General features: G+C 38.5%; 1 protein-coding gene across 4 annotated transcripts in view; it reads right to left on the bottom strand.

Annotated features, from left to right (window-relative positions):
• WWP1 (WW domain containing E3 ubiquitin protein ligase 1) overlaps positions 1-14,874 on the bottom strand; it is a 61,980-nt gene that overhangs the window by 40,887 nt on the left and 6,219 nt on the right. The window contains exon 2 of one of the 4 annotated variants that reach the window (XM_021388773.1): positions 6,147-6,248. The exons of the other annotated variants lie outside the window; for them this stretch is intronic. The gene's annotated coding sequence lies outside the window, so the exon portion shown is untranslated. The remainder of the gene's footprint in view (positions 1-6,146; positions 6,249-14,874) is intronic. 4 annotated transcript variants of the gene reach the window in all.

The following is a 14,874-nucleotide window of genomic DNA, read 5'->3' as shown; positions in this document are numbered from 1 at the left end:
AATCATCGTATATAAATCAACTGTACAGCAAATCTCACACACGGTGCCATTTGTTTTAGTACTTTTTTCCTCAAATCTTTATTAATATATTAGCCTATGGATTTTCTAACAGTAATTGCTGACAAAGGAATGCATTTTAGTTTGTTGCCATATTGCTTTCCATGCATTATTTCAGACATTTTTACCGCAGCAGGAAGAACAAGTGTTCTGATGGTATGTAGCTTTTGCCTTTTGCAATTATGTAAGAGTCTCGGAAGAGGCATCTGAAGATCCATCACTAAATTTAGTGAAAAATTCCAGAGTACTGGATTGTTTATCACATGACTTAAAATAACACAGAGAAAAATGTAGCTGTTTACCTTCCCATTTCGGATGCACAGTTTTTAAATGCCTTGCTAGTCAGCACGGTACTTCATATTATTAGCTAAAATCTTCATATGTTAGCTAATATCTTAAGGTTCAATATACATTTTGGGTGAGGTTAATTATTAATGACTGTGAAGGTACATCCATATTTCAAATTGCCTTCTTGATAATGTTGATTTTTTTTACTGACTTCTCATCAGATCTGATCAGGCTGTCATTATTTTTATCTCATAATGTGGTCAACAAAAAGGTCATACCAGAAGTAGGAGAAGTGTCTGCTCTGCCATGTTCTTGTTGTTTACTCATACTCACATTATTAGTATTATCTTAAATCCATGGTGTCTCAGGATCTAACTATTCAAGCCTCCTTTTCAGCTAACCAGGCACACATGAATTGCAATAGACGGAAAGTGAATGAACAAGTGCAAGTGACACTGTGAACTCCACAGTCTTGCAGAACACTCCCTTCTCCTGTCTGGACACCTAACAATGCCACATGAGGGTCCCATATATTAAACATTACTGATGCTTAATTTCTTTCTTTTTCACCCACACAACCACCCCCACTCCTACTTCCTGTCTAGAATCACAGAATGGTTGAGGCTGGCAAGGACCTCTGGAATCATCTGGTCCAACTCCTGCCTAGACAAGGCCATCCAGCGGTGCCCAGGCACCTAAAGCTCAGGCTCATATCCAGGCAGCTTTTGAACATCTCCAAGGAGGAGACTGCAGGGACTCTGGACAACCTGTTGTCAGTGCTCCAGCACCCATACAGCACAGAAGTGCTGCCTGTTGTTCAGAGGGAGCTTACTGTCCCCCAGTTTCTGCCCACTGCCTCTTGTCCTGGCAATGGCCACCACTGAAAAGAGCCTGGTTCCATCCTCATTGTGCTCTCCCCTCAGGAATTCGTATACATTGACGAGATCTCTCTCTGAGTCTCCTCTTCCCTAGGTTGAATAGTTCCAGCTCTCTCAGTCTTCCCTCAAAAGACAAGTACTCCAGTCACTTAAACATCTTCATGGCATTGTGTTACACTGTTTCAAGTATGTCCTTGTCTCCTCTCTTTGTGCTGGGGGCTCAGAACCGGACACAACACTCCAGGCTTGGCATCATCAATGCCAAGTAGAGAGGTAGGATCACCTCTCTTCACCTGCTAGCAATATTTTTTTGACCTTATGGTCAACCGTGCCAAAGGCCTTACTGAAACCCAAGAAGACAATATCCACTGCTCTCCCCTCATCTATCAGGTCAGTTATTGCATTGTAGAAGCTTATGAGATGGGTCATATATGACTTCCACTTGGTAAATCCATGCAGACAATTCATGATGATTTTCACACGCCTGGAAATAGTTTACAGAATTAGCTGTTCCATTATCTTCCCAAGGACTGAGATGAGGCTGACAGTCCCGTAGCTCCTTGGGTGCTTCCTCTTGCCTTTCATGGTAGGAGTGAATTTTACTCCAATCTTCGTGCACTTCTCCCAGCTGCAGCAACTAATAAAAGATTATTGAGAGAGATCATGCAATCACACCTGCCAGATCCCTCACTGCTGTGGGTACATCCCATCAGGACCCTTGGATTTATGAATATCCAGTTTGCTTAACTATTCCCAGACTTGATCTTCTTCCAGCAAGGTCACATCCTCTATGCTCCAGCCTTTCTATGGACCTAGGATTCCTGGCCTCTCCATAGCACTGTATTCAAATTTTAGATCAAATATAAATGCAAACCCTAGAATTTTCTTTCCACATCATCTTGCAAACTTCTCTTTAGAGACCACTGTATGGAAGTCATTTACAGAGCAACATATGCAATCAATTCTGTGGCAACTTAATTCAAACTCTTCTCAAGAAACCAATGTCTGCACTCTAGTTCTAATCATACATGTAAACACTAGTTTAGGTATTCTTTTGTAACTGGCAAATTATCATCACTTTTACAGGTTTTTTTCCCAGTTACTAAGGTTTTTTGAGGAATCTGTTGGGTTTTTTTGTGTGCTTTTTAAAAATGTGGAGTTATTTTTTGTTTGCTTTTTAACTCTACTCCTAGGGTGCACAAATCAAGATAATAAATAAACAAAAACAACAAAAAATAACGTGTCAAAGTCCTCATACAAACAGGGTACACTGTTCATTGTCTAACCTACTCAGGTTTCCAGTGCTGATTTATCTGCCAGGCATACAGCCTGCTCTAACCTGAATTTCTGGCTCTGCCTGCTCCTAAGCTACAAACCAAATTTGGCATACATGCATTTACCCATGTCCTGGTAACACTGAAGTAAGGATTGTCTACACAGTTTTGTATCTTTCCCAATGAGGGAAATATGATTATAATGGCTGGGAAGAAATGATTACAATGCAAGGAAGATACTGACATAGCAAGGAGATAAAACAAGATTAGGCTTGCTTTGGCTGCAGGACTTCACATTTCTGTGACAAGTACACAACTATATTCCTATCATCAGTGCCCCACTATTCTGCTTCTGCCCCTGAAAATTCAATGTCCTTTTATAAAAAAGCCTCTCTTAAATTCTCAAGAATATGGTACACCTAGGTACATTTACACAGCAGAGGTACAGTTCCAAGTTTTTAGTATGTTAAAGAGAAAATACCTCATCAGCATGTATGTCAAACAGTATTTAGATAAAAAAATTTAAAAAATATCTATGCAAGTACACAAAAAATATTTGCTTTTTTTTCAATAAACTGCTTCTATTATGAACAATACATGAAGAAATCCTTACGTAATATTTTGTATCCAAAATAGCTTTGCTGAACAGAGCAAATCAGTTGAATCAACAGCTTCTGGTCACTTTATATGTTACAGATTCTAAAGCTGCAGACCTCCTCAGCCTTGCCTAACTGATGAGGAATTAAGAACTGATCAAAATTAACAGGCAGGAAAAAGAATTAAGTTTCCTAAATCGAATTAAGAAAACTTTATGAATTGCTTCTCTACTAGCTTCTTTTTTTCAGGGATATTTTAAAAAAACATGACAATGCTTTAGGCAGCTACCCATTACTCCAGTCAGTAACTACTCAAGTTCACTTTTGAACAAATTAGCCCTAATGCAGGTGGTTTTCATGGATGAAGAAAGAGCCTGCTCACATCATGTTTGTAATTTTCATTCAACATCCAAAGCAACAAATAAAAAAAGACACTCCATTGTCTGATGCACACAGAGTAAAAACAGTTGGACAGGTCTTTCTTCAAGGTAAACAAAGCCTTCAGGAACAAAAGCTGGCAAAGTTATATCATACAAGATGAAGATTATGATCTAGAGATTTGAAATAGAGACACCCATTACTCTCTGAAGGCTGTTCTGAATATAGGACAAACGCTGCTGTACAATCAACGAAGAAAAGTACCAACAGAAGCTTATCCCCCCAGGAAGTGTCCTTTAACGGGAAAATTACTATTTTGAAGCAGTCATAGAAATAAATTTAAAAAGAAAAAGCATTCTATCATGTAAGCGTTCCAAGCAGTGATAAAAATAGTAGTAGCGATATTATGTAAGATACTGGTGATAGACTGCCTTCTACAAGGGCAGGACGTGTAAAGCATTACTGGGAGAATAAAGACAGAGTACTCTAACAACAATTAAGACTGAAAGTAAAACATGTAGAAAACAAAAATATTGAATTGAAAGAATACTGTTTGCAAACAAATTCAGGCTTCTTGGAGGGCAGCGCTGCAGCAGAGAGAACAAGCATAAACACACACTGCATGAAACTTAGCAGGGACAGTGAAGAAGTCACATTGCAGAGGGACTGACAAGTTTGCAGCAGGATGTGATCACACCATCACCTTTCTAACTCATTAGAAGCAAAAGTTTTCATGAACTTAGAAATTTCAAATTAGAAATAATCAAAATTTAAACTAAAAAGGTTGTGCGGTCTTGATGGAGGGGAGGGGATGGTGATTACAGGAAGTCACTGAAGCGACAATACTGATCCAGAGGCCTAAGAAATCTACACAGTCAGAGATGACAAAAGGAAAACACCAGTACTTTCTTGATCTCATTTGCAAGAAAACCTACATGAGAAAGAATATATATATTTACAATAGTGCAAGACTTAACTACTAGTGGACAAGTTGTCCTGTGGGCAGCATTTACTGCTAAACTCAGCCCCAAAATCTTTTGTTGTTGCTGTTACTCAAAGTAAGTGTTCAGTTTGGCCTCTGAACCTATTGATTAAGGCTTAAAATCTTTGGTGTTATCTCTAGATGTTTAACATATTAAATGGCTCTTTGAAGAGTCATGGGAAAATAACTGTACTGACACTAGTTACTGGCCATGTTATTCTGATTACAAAATCCTACACATAAGAAACCTTAAAATTAAAAAGGTTTTGATTAGAATCATTAATGAACTATCCAACGGCAAGATTATCAACAGCTATCAGAATACAACCATGATCCATGTAATACTGTGAACTATCACAGCATTAACGATACCGATTTGTTCTCTACACTTCAGACATTTCCTTTGTGTTCTCCTGCCTCTACATATCCAAACTCTTGCTTTCAGGATTGGACAGTGCTGCTGGCACAGCCTCCTTACTCCTGTAGGAAAAGAGGACCCGAAAGCAGGACTAGAAACATGGATATTTTTTTATTTTCCCCACCCCATGGAACCGCCTTTTTCGAGATACCGGCTACCACACCCTCCATCTGTCATCCTGTACCGCAGGCTTCACCACGGGCAAGAACATCTCTCCTTCCCACACCTCACACTCCCAAAGATCAGATCAGCTGCAGCACATGCGGATCTCTAAGCGGAGATTCTGATCGCTACAGCCTCCTGAAATCACCACTCATCAAAAACCTTTATCTTCACAACATCAGAAGTGCCTGTACTGTAACAGCACACAATAACAACACCTGTTTTACGTTTCAAGTGGTGGCAAAACCAGAAGTAGAATCTGGGAAGGGAGAGAAGGAAGGGAGGAATGATGACTCCCCTCCAATAAAATTAAAAATCTACAGTTGGAAGCAAGTTTTTCGTTCTAAAAATAAAAATGAACAAAATCAAGAAAAGAATGATAAAAATTCTCATGTCAAATGTAAATAAATTTCATAACTCACGTCCTCCCATTCAGACTTCAAAAAATACATAGAATTTCTATATTTCGAACCTGATTTGAAAGTCTGTTTCACCATTTATCAACAATAACAGTGGCAATAATCACTGATCTCAGGAGCATCATTAAATTTAAGTGAACACTTAACACCAAGACCCCTAAAGTTTACATATATTCTGACTATGTCTCTACCAAAGGTACAATATTTTTTTCACTTTGTTATAGCAAATCCAACATATTTCTAACTGATTAAAAAAAAAAAACAAACACTTTACAGATGTATCTGTATTCCTTTCAGAAAAGCAGTAATTCTGTATCATTAAAATAAAAATTAAAGATTTCCTTTTCACGTTGGTAAAATTTCACCTCAAAAATTGATTACACACAAATAGAGATCAAAGCAGGACTTTCTCCTCAGAAGAAAGATCCAACTTTGAAACTACTTTGAAACTACTGTTCACAGACTCCAGCCTCTGATAAATTTCTATGGTCCTCCCAGCACCCAACATATCAAGGGCATCTCTAAGCAATAAACGTAGACATGTTAAAGTATTTCTACAAACACAGCAAATATCTTCAAAGAATTATCACTTAGTAAACATGCCATTTCTATGCTGTATTCAGTGCACATAAATCTCTCACCTTGGCTGACTAATCAAAGATTGCACAGTGAAATATCTTAGACTAATCATTACCTCCGATCTCTCAGTCCTCATGCCCAATGCAGCCCACAAGACACTTTCTGAAACAACCTCATGACAAAGCTCTGCCCATGTGAAGCCTGCTCCTCCGCATATCTGGAATCACACATTCAACAGTTAGTTTTATGGCACATTCTACACTTCCCTTCCCCCTACTAGCCTAGTCATGTTTCACAACCTAAAAATCACTTGTCGTTTTTCCTCCACCATATATACCACTTTTCCCCATAAACACCATGACTCCTACTCCATAGATAAAATTTTCACTCTCAAGTATCTTTCCAGCGCATACCTAACTAAATTCAGAACTGTTCTTTAATATTCAACTCCCAAGTTTGACATTTTTGTTTCAGATCTGGAGAATGGTCCACGTAACACACAAAAACATGTTGGCCTTTATTAAACAGAGCAGAACAGCCAGTAAAAGATTATTCCTACATCTCGTCTTGCCTACAGCCAACACAAAAATATTCTAAGTATTGGCACTCCCTAACTGCATAGCACTGCCCATCAACTAAATCTGTGACATTACTTGCACCTAGGGACATAGAGTTTTAAAGTCAAAGTTTTATTTCCCTGAGCTCCACAAGCATGCTTGCTAATGTAAGAAGCAATGGAAAGATTATGCTTATCAGCAAGGGATATCTCCCAGAAATACTAACAGGCCACCTGAGAACTATTAATTTTCTGCTTGATATTTGTGACAAAATTCATTCGCTGTTCTTCACTTCTTAAAAACTTGAAAAATCCTCTTCCATTTAAGATGTCCTCTGAATTGTCCAGGTCGACTGCAGGCTAATTAAAAGGTCAGCAATTCCATTTCATCTTTCTGACCAAACATATATGGCAAGTAAGAAGGACAGGCTGGGGATACAGACAAGGACAGACCATAAGACAAGGTATTAGCTTTTATTAACTAACAATACATTTGTATTATGTGAGAGGGAAAAATTTATCTGCTGTGAACAGAAGCTTCTATCTAGAAACTATATCCACAAATATCTTACATATTTAGTAAAAATACTTCATGATAAGTTTTGATTCCTTTTAATAGGGTGCCTGATTTTAATATATGCACACATTGTTTTATAATCCTCCTTTTCACATATAACTAATTAACTTTATTAACTTTAATTAACTCCTACTTGGCGTACACAACGAAAGCAAGGTCCAAATTACACAAACAGCTCTAACCTTTGCTTTCTAATCTGACTTCTTCACTTCAAAAGGCTTACAATCTGTCAATTTAAATCAATAGATCTGTTTATACAACACTGAAATGTTGCATATTCTTCACAGAGTACGTCAAGTTACTCATTTTTTGATTTTCTGCTTTTGTCCCAACACAAACTGTCAATTCCCAACCACACTACTTTTTCATCTGCTTAAGTTCAATCACCTATTATTTTTACATCACATTATTTTTCCTTGTTTTCCCCTTTACTACCTTCCACTTTCAGCCCTATGGAAAATTTTGTCTTTGAGTTTCCCACCTAAACTATCCAGTTGTTGGTTTTTCACTTCTTTTTTGGGGGGTGGGGGAGGAGAGAGAATATTTTAATAATCCATCACAGAAGCACTTGAGAAAATTGTATGTTAAAAAATAAAAAAACAATATTTAAGTTTGGAATCTTAACATGAATCTTAAGATGCAACATACACGTTCTCCATCAGTTTTTCTAACTATGGTTTTAAATTATGCATCATGGAGAAGAAGCTACAGCAGAACCAGTCCTAACTTTGGTAACAATATGCACTAGAAAGAGAAGGTTATTAAATTTAAGAGTCCATGTGAAAACAATTTTAGCTACAGACCTATGACCCAACTGAAGGTAAAAAAAAAAAAAAAAAAAATAGCACAAGACATACAGAACCACTAAACACAGAATTTTAACAATTAACTTGGAAACCTGTAAGATGCAGTGAGTGGCATTAACGGGTCTTTCCTATTAAGTATCAGTTGTAGAAGTATTATAAGTACTAGCAGTAGCTTAAGTCAATGTTTAAACACTAGGCAATGAAATCAGATTTTCAGTGATCATTTAAAATAACATTGCTAAGAATACTGACTTGAACTCTCAGCACACAAGGAAAGCACACCATCGCAGTACTTTTAGAACAAGATAGTATTATGGCAGTCATTCCCTGCTCAGCAACATATTCTGTTCTGTGGCACTTGAACTAATTTTAAACTTCAGTCAACAAATACTGACAGATAGACATGCAGATCTACATTTTAAAAAAAGTTATGATGCCATTTATTAACAACTTTCAAGTGTTTAAGACAGTACTTGGAAACTTACAGAGATAAGACTCTTGCAGATGCCTTTAGTACTTACTTCTACTTTTTAATGTCTTTTCTGATTCCCTGGGTATTGTTGAGTTTTGAGCATGTGTACCCAAAAATTAAAGAACAAGAACCTAAAGCCATTACTATTCAATAAGTAAATATAAAAAATGCAGCAGTATTCTATCAGACTTGTAGATGTTAACTATACAAATAAATCAATATGGAAAACAAGACAGAACAATTATTTCAAAACATTTGTAATTGTAGGATATTTTCTATTCTAATACTGAACACTGGAATCTTTTAAGTCCATCAAGAGTGATCCTCGCACTAAACATTCATCCCATAAAGCACACATTCACTATATGTCCTGTTTATACCAAGCCCAAGCCCATAGAGTGTACTACAGGGTAAATGCCACCAGCTTCCATACAACTAATGCTTCGACATTAGTAGAATTTCTGCTTTGGTAGCCTCCTCAGAGTCTATAAAGCCCTGTCAGCAGGACAAGGCAGTAGTTCTTGGCAGATAACAGCTTCTCCAGAGATGCTCCAACATTCCACATAAATCGCAAATATTTTTTATTAAGTTCCACGTTACCAACATTATAGCAGATCGACACAGATCTGAACTGGACAGCAAAATGCCACTCTTATTCAAACATCAGGTTTGATAAAAGCATGGAGAGCAAGCTACCTTTAAAAATATTGCATCTGCTGCAATTTTCCATGTACATTCATTGACCATTGTTTCAGACTGCCCCTGCCCACTGCAGACGGCTTGAAATTAGATGGTCTTTAAGGTCCCTTCCAACCCAAACCATTCTATGATTCTATGCTGGAACTATGCATTAACTGCAATACATTACCAGCCTCATATTCAAGTCCAGGAAAAAATACAGTGCAGAGGTTTACAAAACCTGCTTTTGAGAGTGTTATGCAAGAGGTCTAAACAAATCACAGACTGTGATTCCACTGCACGTCTGCCTGTTCTGTTTTGTCTTATACTTAGACTAGCAGCTCTCTGGCAGAAACCTTTTTTAGCCTGGTTTCCCAAGCAAACACCACATGTATGACTCATATTGCCCAATCACTTCTTCCCACTCTTCCTTTCACCTCCATCCCTCTAAACACATCTGCTCACCACCAGATTCAGTTAAATTAAACTGCAAAGTAATGCCCACTGATACACCTGGTTTCCAGGAGCTTCATGAAAATGAGCAGCTAGGCAGAGGAGAAAGAAAATTTCCTGTGTTTGCTGAGCACAGGACTGCAGCATGAACTCAAGTTATCCGCATTGCCTGACTCAAAGACACGGCTCTGATTCAATCTAAGCTGGATTTTTTACAATTAAAAAAAGTCGAGAACAGCAGAAGGAGAAAAGAACTGTGAGGACATAACAAAAAATTGTACAAAACCTAGTTTCACTGTACGCAGAACAACTTATTTGATGAGATATTTAGGGCACACCATGCTTGTGAATCATAATCATGATGATGCTTCTTGTTCTTCCACAAAATGCCACGACAAAAAATATCACAGTGCCTCCTCTGTGTATTACAGTTAGGCCCACATGCACAGAGGTGAGACAACTAGAGTAAACAGCTTCCAGGTCGTTTGAATAGAAGTTACAACACACATGTCAAGAAATCATTTTAACGTTCAAGTGAATGACCTCCACAACTATCAGAGCACCATATACATAATAAACTACTTATAAGGTGTCCCTGCCTATAGCACAGGGGTTGGAACTAGATGATCTTAAAGGTCCCTTCCAACCCAAACCATTCTCTGATTCTATGATATGATTCTCAGGGTTGCCCTCCACTACAGAGAATCTTAACGGTGGATATAAGTTACTGTATGTCAGACTTGCATCAAGAGCAAAGTAAAGCAATATACTAGAATATAGCCCTAGAATACTAGTTGTTTTTAGAATACCTGCATGGCAGAACGAACACCTGACCTTAGTTACACACAGGCATTTTGATATCTGATTTCGCTCTGTGTTACAGCAACATGGAAAATGGAGAAGTACAGGCTTCAGAGCAGGCAGGCAGCCTGAGCACATACCAAGAGTGCCAGGATAGCTTACAAAATCCACTCACAACAATTCACGCCTATCACCATGACCTTATTAGTCACAATAACCATGACTAGTGTAAACGTCTCTATTGCAGTGACAGTAGAACTTACAAAAAAAATTCCAAAGGAACATAAAATAACACTGACCAAGAGCTTTCCTGCGTTTGTTGCGCCCTCACCACCTCTTCCTCCTTGTTTTTGTGGGGTTATAAAGAAACCATGATTAAGCAATACCCACTACAAAAAAATGTATTAATGCTGTCTCACAAAATAGATATTTCCCAGTCCCCCCTTTGTTTCGGTGAGTCAGTAAAAGACAACCAGTCAGAACTCAGAGAAGAGGGGAAGAGAAACACCCTCAGGGTTAAAGACTGAAACAGTAGACAGGGTCTCTACACGTCTTGTGTCAGTTAAGAAGTTTGATGTGATGCACCTCTCCTCAGTAACTATCTCAAAGAATAGCTCCAAAAGGTGTAAGTAGAATTCACTCCACATTCCCACTCTTTTCTCCAGTTTGCTTTTTATAATGTGCTGTGCAAACATCTTTTCAGCTATCCATCTCAACAGTGTCAACCATTAAAACACATGTCCCAATTCCCAGCACAGATCTTGCTAGTCTTACCTATTACAGCCTCGTATCACTCGGCTAAGCATTGTCCCCTTGTTTTTCAGAAGTCATGCAGTCTTTAAAGTGCTGGAGGATTCAACCTGACCCTCAGTAGGGTGTTCAGGTGATAAATACTCTTAGTTATGAAAGCAGAGCTGCCTGCTTCTGCTAATTATTTTCCTGTGATTCTGAGATAACCTGATTCCAAAATTTAACTGCTATAAGAACACTTGTCACCACACAAAAACTGCTAGTTTGAGAGCGTGAAATTGACTCACACATAAGGCCTACCAGAAGATCCCAAAGCTCGAATTATTAAGGGTAAGTACTGAACTACATAAATACATTCCAAATCAAATTTAATTCAAAGCTACAAAAGTATCAGAGGACTACATGAAAACAACTTAAATTCTATAGTAAATAAAGTTTGAAATATTCATTTACACTTCAACAGAAGCAAATGGAACTCACGAGAATGCAAAAATACTCTCATAAGCACATGTACCCATCCTGATACAAAGCAGAAAACTACATTATAAAACCTAAAAGCATTACCAGCTAATGCTGGAGGACACCACCACCTTGAAAACTTTCATTTAGTTACTACAAACACTGCAAGGCAAAGGTCATCCAACTCAAGGAAGTCAATTTTCAAATTGTTTCTGCCATTCATGTTGATTTTAGGGGATCTTCTACAGTGAGATATTAGAGGCAGGAAAGTGACAAGGGAAAAGCATTGCCAGCTTCTCTTTTCCAGATAACTTAAACTTTCACAGCATGGTCAACACAATCTTTTAGCTGCAAATCTTTTTAATCCATAAATGCAGATAATTAAAGTACTAAGTGATTTTCTGAGAAGCTGAGGACTCTTTGTAATAGAATTTGCACATTAACTACTCCTTTTCCACAAACCCATATTTCCTTAGTTGGTATGGCAATTTCCGCTCCCTCCTCCTAGAAAAACATGAACTTTAAGATGTTCCTAAGGACATCCTCCTTTGGCCACCCTAATCCCAGAGTCAAACTCCCAGGAAGGTCCCTGAAAAGATACATCAAGCCTAACAAACAAGTTAAAAAACCACACAGACATAAATTTCTCATTGTAAACATACGGTCTTGGGATTCAAAGACTGCCATGTATTGCCTGGAGCTGGCTCACAACAGACTAAAATGTGCACGAGATATTTCATAATACCACATAAACTTCCCATCTACAGTAACAAGTTTCACATCTAAGCTGCAAGTTCTGTGAAGAACTGCTTTTCTGTTTTGAAACTAATGCTTACCACAGATTTTTGATGTGGCCTTTTTCTGTTTGTTTTTTTTTTTTTTTTCAAGAAGTATTGGAAAAAAAACTGATCAACCACTCCATTGTTTTTATAAGCCATGATTCATTATCTTACTTCTGTCTGAAGAATATTAAGAACCCTCAGTCATTCTATAAGCCTTCATCCGTAGAAGTGAGTCATCACTGCTGCCCCTTGTACCTTCTCCAGTTCTACTACACATTATCTGAGACAGGGCACACATCAGAAATGATCAAAAGAACACACAAAACATTAATTTGAGATGCTGCGCAGATGCACTGGTTGCATGGATGAAGTTGTTTGTTTTATCCTCTATTGTATTCCTACAGCTTCCACATCAAACCTTGAAACATCAGCTGTTTAAGCTGGGAGGAGGAGGAGTGTCAATCAACATCTGAAAAAATATTATTACTTCCTCCAGGGGTGGGGAGGAAAATGTTTGAAACAAAACTTTCATATACATAGAAAAAGAGGCCCAAACAGTATGCCTTTGCAAATTAAGGTTTATTTCCTCTGAGTTTACTTTCTTATGGCCTTTTAAGCTTTGAAACTGAAGCAAGCTAGATAACAGATCTACTGAACATAGGCAAGTACATCAAAATCTTCTGACAGCAGGCTGTTCCAGGTAGTTGGAAAAAAACAAAAGCCTGTAGTGGGCAGTCTAGAATAGCAGGCAGCCTAGAATAACTTCCTCATAGGAAGTATTTAGACTTAATTAGTTAATGTCCTGGACAGTAATGCCTATCATCTTTTTATTGAAACGCCTATTATTTAGCAACAGATACTCTCCTTGATTATATAACAATCAGTTCTGCATTTTAATATCTTTATTGACGATCTGGATGAGAGAATTCAGTGCACCCTCAGTAAGTCTGCAAATGACATCAAGTCAGGAGGAAGTGTTCATCTGCCTGAAGGTGGGAAGGCCCTTCAGAGCAATTTGGACAGGCCGGATAGCTGGGCTGAGGCCAGTGGGATGAAGTTCAACAACACCAAGTGCCAGGTCCTGCAGTTTGGTCATCAGTCACAACAACCCCATGCAAGGCTACATTCTTGGGGCAGAGTGGCAGTAAAGCTGCACCGAGGAAAAGGATGTGGGAGTGTTGCTTGACACTTGGCTGAACATAGGTCAGCAGTGCTCCCAGGAGCCAAAAAGGCCAATGCATCAGATATCATCACCTTTGCTTGCATCAGAAACAGAGTAGCCAGCAGTACCAGGGAGGTGATCGCCCCCCTGTGGTGATGCCACACCTTGAGTACTGTGCTCAGTTTTGGGCACCTCACTACATGAAAGACATTGAGGCCCTGGAGCGTGTTCAGAGAAGGGCAACGAAGCTGGTGAGGGGTCTGGAACACAGCTCTTCTGAAGAGCAGCTGAGGGAGCTGGGATTGTTTGGTATGGAGGAGGCTCAGGGGAGACCTTAACACTCTCGACAACTACCTGAAAGAAGGTTGTGGCGAGGTGGGTGTTGGCCTCTTCTCCCAGGTAACTAATGATATTACAAGAGGAAATGGCCTCAAGTTGCACCAGGGGAGGTTCATGTTGGCTATTAGGAAACACTTCTTCTCAGAAAGAGTGGTGAGGTATTGAAATACGCTGCTCAGGGAGATGGTGGAACCACCATCCCTGGAGGTGTTCAAGAATTGTGTAGATGCAGTACTTAGGAACATGGTTTAGTGGGTAATATTGGTGGTAGGTGGACTGTTACGGTGGATGATCTTAGAGACCTTTTCCAACCTTAATGATTCTATGATTTTGAATCATACATCAGCCAACCCAACTGAATCTTCTAACAATTACTTCCCAATAGACTACCCAATTCATACTCTCAATATAAATAACCAAGAAGCATAACAGACTACCTGTGACAAAGATTTAAAGCAAGGAGGTCCCCAAACAATACCAGGGCCAGCTGCCATACTACAGTAACATTTAGCAGTTTCTAAATAAGTTTATAAAACTAATATAAAAATAGTATGCAAGCTAATTTATGTCATATTCCTAATACTTTCCAACATTTACAATTTACTCCATTCCTAATCAGATGTTTTGATACAGTAATCTATAATTATGTCACGCTTTTATTATGATATACTCAATTTACATCCTATTTTGATGATTGTTTCCACCTACTCCTTCCAGCACGTGTTGGGTCTCCTACGTTACCACAAAAGTGCCGATCATCATGCATTAAGCTAGCCCATTATGTCCCCCTGAAGTTCCCACTTCCATTAAAAAAATGAACTGGAACACTTTCAGATTTTGCCAGTTTACTTTTAAATCCCTTTTCCCTGACGGAAGACTATGAGTTACTATATTTGTAGCAGGTTTTTTGCCATATTGCCACTGGAGGCTAAGCCTCCAACCAGTTTTCTATACCAGTCATTATCTTAAAAAAACTGTGCTTCCAGCAGAAGTTAACTCTGATATTCC

Source organism: Numida meleagris, chromosome 2, assembly GCF_002078875.1.
Source record: "Numida meleagris isolate 19003 breed g44 Domestic line chromosome 2, NumMel1.0, whole genome shotgun sequence".
Classification (NCBI taxonomy): Eukaryota; Metazoa; Chordata; class Aves; order Galliformes; family Numididae; genus Numida; species Numida meleagris.
The sequence above is the reverse complement of the archived record's forward strand: the minus strand, read 5'-3'. Positions and strand labels throughout refer to the sequence as shown.